The sequence below is a fragment of the Ochotona curzoniae genome, unplaced genomic scaffold (genome assembly GCF_017591425.1).
Source record: "Ochotona curzoniae isolate NIBS_2020 unplaced genomic scaffold, NIBS_Ocur_1.0 contig_1014, whole genome shotgun sequence".
Taxonomy (NCBI): domain Eukaryota; kingdom Metazoa; phylum Chordata; class Mammalia; order Lagomorpha; family Ochotonidae; genus Ochotona; species Ochotona curzoniae.
The window spans coordinates 5,659,976-5,666,133 of record NW_024464920.1 but is presented as its reverse complement, the minus strand read 5'-3'; positions in this window follow the sequence as shown (position 1 = coordinate 5,666,133).

Below are 6,158 nucleotides of genomic sequence, written 5' to 3'. Positions count from 1 at the left end.
CAGAAACTTGGATCTGCATAAAGGAAAAGCATCAGAGAAAGAGTAAGTAAAAATAAATGATACATTTGTATTTTCTTATTCCTTGATTGGATCTGACAGAAGGCAATTCATTTAAAGCAGTAACAGTGTCTTCAGTCTTTGTGTGTGTGTGTATATATATATATATACACTGTATATAAATGTATATATGTACACTACATAAATGTGTATGTACACACACATATATATGCCAGTCTATGCACACACATATTGACTTAACTGAAAGCGAAATGAAAGACAGCAATTTTTTGAGATAGGAAGAATTCCAATACTTTCATCATTGTGAGGTAGTCACGTTATCTGTGAACTGTAATAATGTCACTTCATACAGAAATTGGTTGTGGATATATTATGATACTCAAAACAATTCATGGAAAGTAAGATTAAAAGATATATTTAAGGGAAAGCATTGGAGACAGCAGTGAAGAGGCTACTCAGAGTGCCCCGGATCCCATGTTATCAGTGCTTGAGTTTAAGCATCAGTGTCAAGTCCAACTTCCTGCTAAGCTGGGAGGCAAAGGGTGATGTTTACTTTACCTGGGCACCTGCCACCCAGGTGGGGAACCTGGAATGAGTTATCAGATTAGTCCCAGCTTGGCTCGGTCCCAGCTGCTGCAGGCATTTGGGAAGTGAATCAATAGATGGAAGAGCTCTGTCTTGAATATATACAAACAAAATTGACTTTATATCTTTTCAAAGATAAGGTTATTTTGGCACAATTTTTAAAATTCTTATATAATGCTTTTGCAACATGCATTTTCCATGCTAATGACAAAAATTTGTGTTCCATGAATTTTTTAAAAAGTTCTTAAATATGGCAAACTAGGTCAGTCAGTATAAAGTGGCAGAGGGAGGGGAATATAACAGCACATTAATAATGGAGAGAAATTCAATTACAGAAAATTCTCAATTAGAAGCACAAGAAAAGCAGAAAAAAATAGAAGACAACAAAACATAGAAAATGAGGGTAACAAATGGGGAAGAATAATGTACATGCTAGATAAAAATACAACTAAATCAGTCATAATTCTGAACATCAGTGGGTCCAAATTCAACAACTGAAGATCAGAGACTGAGTGGATCAAGAATGACCTAACTGAATGTTGTTTAGAAGTAGCCTACTTTAAATGCAGACACATAAAATACATGTATAAAGACTCATGTATGTTAAGAGTAAATGCATGGACAAGGATATGCAGTACCAATACTAATTTTGAAAAAGCAAGAATAGTTATGTTAATTTCAAACACAGCAAACTTGGAGACAGGGAAAGTTCTAATAGGCGAAAACCAACACAGCCCTGAAGTAGAACAAAGTTGGAAAACTAATACTACCTAACTGGGAGTCTTACTATATAAACCCACAGTAATCAAGGCAGTGTGGTATAGAATAATAAGCAAGTAAATCAATGGGACACAATAGAGAGCCCAGAAATAAACACAAGTAAACTTACTCAACCAATCTTTAGTGAAACACCATGAAGAACATCTAATCACATACTCTACATCTTTATAAACATTAACTCAAAATCAGTACTATACTTAAATATAAAACACAAAAGTTACAAAACCCTGGGAGGAAATCAAGATGATTTGAGGCTTGGCAATGACTTTCAAAATGCAACACCAAAAGCACAAATCCATGAGCGAAAGAAGTGATGAACTAGGGCTTCATTCAAAGTAAAAACTCATCCTCTGCAAAAAAAATGTTCTGAAATGAATGAAAAACAAGCTACAAATAGGCAAAAAAAAAACTTTTGCAAAGTTAAAATGATAAAAGACTTCTATCCAAATACACAAGAAACACTTAATACTCCAGAATAAGGGGCAGGTGAGGAGCACCATAGGTTAACCCACTGCTGGGGACGTCCGCATTGCCTGTCAGTGTGCTTGGGACCCAGTCCTACCACCACTCCTGAGAGTTCCTGGGATCAAACACTGCCTCCTCTTCCCATCCAGTGCCTCCTAATGTGCCCTCTGAGAGGTGGTAGGTGGTGCCTCAGTGCTTGAGTCCCTGCTACCCATAAAATCTGAATTGAGGTCTGGGATCTGGGTTCTTTTGTTTGATCCAACACATTGAAAATCTTTGTTTCTCTGTCACTCCACCTTTCAAATAAATAAAAATTAATTTTTAAAAGTTCAACAACAAGAATGCATTTTTAAAAAGGTCCAAAATCTTAACAAAAACTTTACCATAGATGACATACAGATGGCAAATCAACATATGGCAAGAACCCCCCCATACACACCAATATTATATTTCATTGGGGAAATACAAATCTAAACAATAATCAATATTATTATATGCCTATTACAATGGCACTTTCACCACCAAATGTGGGTGGAAATGTGAAGCAAAACGAACATCCATTTGCTGCTGGTGTGAATGCAAAGCAGCACAGCCACTTTGGAAGGCAATTTAATGATTTCTTACAAACTACACATTCTCATATCACATTGAGGAAACTTAAATTTGTATAACTAAATCAATGAAGCCAGTTAGAAAAAACTACATATTTATGATTACAATTATACCACATCCTTTTAAAAATGGATTTATTTTATTTATTTGACTGGCAAAGTAGCAGAGACAGAGAAGGGCAAAGTAATAGAAGCAGAGAAGGGGAGACAGAGAAAAATAGTCTTCCATGCGATGGTTCACTCACAAACTGGCCACAATGGCTACAGTGGGGTCAAGCTGAAACCAGGAATTCCATCCAGGTCTCCTATTTGTGGGGCAGGAGAGCCCATGTACTTGGGCCATCTTCTGGTGCTTTCCCAGTCACACTGACAGGGAGCTGGATTGGAAGCAGAGCTACCATCCCTGCACTTACCATCTGGGATGCCAGTGTGGCACGTGAGGACATAACCCACAGTGCCACAATGGCAGTTCCAACTCTCTGACATTCTGATAAGGGAAAAATTTATGGAGACAATAAAAAGATCAGTGATTGTCACTGTTTAAGACAGAGGGGGTAGTGGGAAAAACTCTCTGAGGCTAATGTCAACAGTGGACTCTGCGTGGTAGCAATGTGCCAGTGTGGGCCCATGAATTGTAACAAATACACCCCTCTAATGGGGATGTTAATAATGAAAGGGTGGAATAGAATGGGTACCAGAAATCTTTATGTATGGGACAGCTTGGCTGAAAGTGAAGAATAAGGTGCCAAATGACCGACCTACCCCTAATTTATCTGGAGGAAATAATTTCTCTTTAGTTTGGTTCCATCTTTCCCATGCCTTACAGGGAGAATGTGAAGGTAACATGACATTGGAACAGTAATGTTGATGCTGCTATTGAATTTTAGGAATGGATAATACAGGCACAAAAAATGTTCAACTCAGTAATTCTCGATTCTGCCAGCTTAAAAAAAAATAACCTATTTCCTGTGGTTCACATATGAAATTCAGTACAAAATTCTTAGCTTGCTTAGCTTGGGGCCTGCCTACCCATTGCAGTTTGTTCTTTTGAAGTTTTCCTAGTGCATTAGTTGCCTGCTGCTGCATGGCAACCACCCAAAAGGAAATGGCTGAGAGGAATAAGGATTCCTCATTTCTCACCGTTCTCTGGGTTCAGTCAGAGACTCCTTTGCTCATCCCGCCTGGACCGATTTAGACAGCTGCAGTTGGCTAACGGCTGGACTGCAAAACCAAAAGTGAAATTCAATTTTTTCATTGAATTATTATTTACAGCTCTTGCATATTTTCATACTGTGCTTATTTTTACTTTTTATTTGTTGGAATTGTTTGTTTAGTAGCAACATGAAGCCTTTGCCTGTAATGTACATTTAAAATATGTTATCTAAAATAAAAAATAAACTACTAAATTAAAAAAAAAAAATTAGTTCATTCGCACACCTGTGATCTTGGTGCGGTCAGTCAAGCATTTCCCAGGGTGTGTCATCCTTCAGAAGTCCAGTTCTCTTACGTTGAAAATTCAGCAAAGACTGAATCTGCAAAGCCTCTTCTCAGGATGCATTGGAAGTTGCAGAGTCCGCTCTGTCGTATTGGCCAAAGCAAGTCACAAGGCCAACCTAAATTTCAAAGAAAAGAAAACAGATTCTGGGTTGGGTTTTTTTTTTAAGATTTATTTATTTTTATTTGAAAAGCAGTTGAAAAGAGAGAGATCTTCCATGTGCTGGTTCACTCCCCAAATAGCCCCAACAGTTGGAACTGAGCTGATCCAACCCTGAAAGAGAGGAACTTCCTTCCAGGACTGCCACATGGGTGCAGAGGCCTAACTCCTTGGGCCATCCTCTGCTGCTTTCCCAGATCAAAAGCAGGGAACCAGACGGGAAGTGGAACAGCCAGGACACGAACCGACACACATAGTGAAAGCACTGCAGGAGGAGGATCTGCCTAATGTGCCACTGCACCAGTCCCTATAGATGCTGTTTTTGAACAGAATGGAAAATTCACTCTGTGAAAAGTCTTGTGGAATGGGAGGAGTGCTGTGGCCTCATTATAAACAGCCTGTCACGGGTGATGACTCAGTCGTACCGTGAGGGATAAGAACAACCTGTATGATGAAAAGACTTTATTCTTCGCATATGGAAGATCTACTGAGGGGCTGGCATTGGGGCATATTTGGGTGGGTAAAATTTCTGTCTGTGATTCCAGAATTAATATATGCATAGCTTGTGTCCCAGCTGCTTGTTTTTGATATCAAGTTCCCTGCTAATGGGCCTGGAAGATGGTCCAAGTGTTTGACCACCTACAAGGGAGACCTAGATGAAGTTTCTGGCTCTCTTCTCTGGAGTGGTCCAATGTTGGCCACAGTGGCCATCTGGAGAGTGAACTAGTGAATGGAGCATATGTCTGTCTCTTGTTTCATTGTAACACTGTATTTATTTCTGAAATAAATACGTTTTGTAAACAGAAAAAATCCATTGAGGGTGAGTGCTCTCCCTGTGGCACTTAAAGCTCAGCCATGCCATTCAGAACTGGAAAAGTAAATCAATTACTGCGTTTACCAAATTCAAACAGAAAAAATGTGTATTAAGACTCCATAGCTAAATTTCTTGCCAAGAATTGATTCACCCTAAATCGCACAATTGTGCTTTGTTGCGACTTGGCCAGCAGATGTCAGCATCACACCAACAACAATAAAAGCATCAGGCAGCCCACAAAACAGGCTGTGTGCTGATCTGTGGAGCTAAACACTTCTGGAAAATTCATGCAAAGCCCGCAGTGTGAGTGTCTCCAAACAAAACTGTCCAATCTTTGGCCAAATGTCAGTATCCAAAAATACGAGAACTGATTTCCTAGGGAGCAAGTATTAATAAGGTGGGATGGGTGTTGGTGAAGCAGTTAAGCAAGCTGCAGCTTGGGAGGCCTGCATCCCGCATTGGAGTAGCTCAAGTTCCGGCTCTGTCCTGCTAAAATGCACCCTGAGTGACAGCACACAATAACTCAAGAACGTGGGTTCCTGCTATCCACGTGGGAGACCCAGATGAAGTTTGATTTCTGACTTCCCTACAACTGTTGAGGATATTTGGGGATTTGAGCAACAGAAAATAAGCAGACATAGATAAATAAAGATAGTATTTTTAAGGGGTATACATTTTTTGGTAAAGTAACTAGCTTATGTTTTCTGCCAGGGTAATGGGATTTTGTTATAGCAGCAGACATTATGGTTGGAAACCCATTTATCTCAAGGCACACATTTCTCCATGTTCTAACATTTATGCAATTAGCATGTGTCTTGTAATTGGTAATGCTAACTCATTTTTTAAAAATTGTAAATGGAATATAAAATGACCATGTGTCTTATAAAAGATGGCTTAGCGCAAATCCAGTGACCTACATAACTTTTAGAAATTAAATGTACTGAATCTTGGGGATTTTCCTTTTATAATTGCCCAGAAGCATGAGAGATGGTTTTTCTTTGATAACGTAGTCTTTGGTTAAGGCAGGGGGTCTCAGTAGTTCCCAAATCCTATTAATGTCTTACACATTTGGTTAATTATCTTTTACAAAACTATGAACTCTCTCAATCTACTCCTCTAGCATTCTTTAAGAAATCACAGCAGGAAGGCAGGGACAGCCTTGAAAACCACTTCGTATTTCCAAGATTAATGCCTGTGCAACAGATAAGGAGGGAAGAAACTCACTACCAGC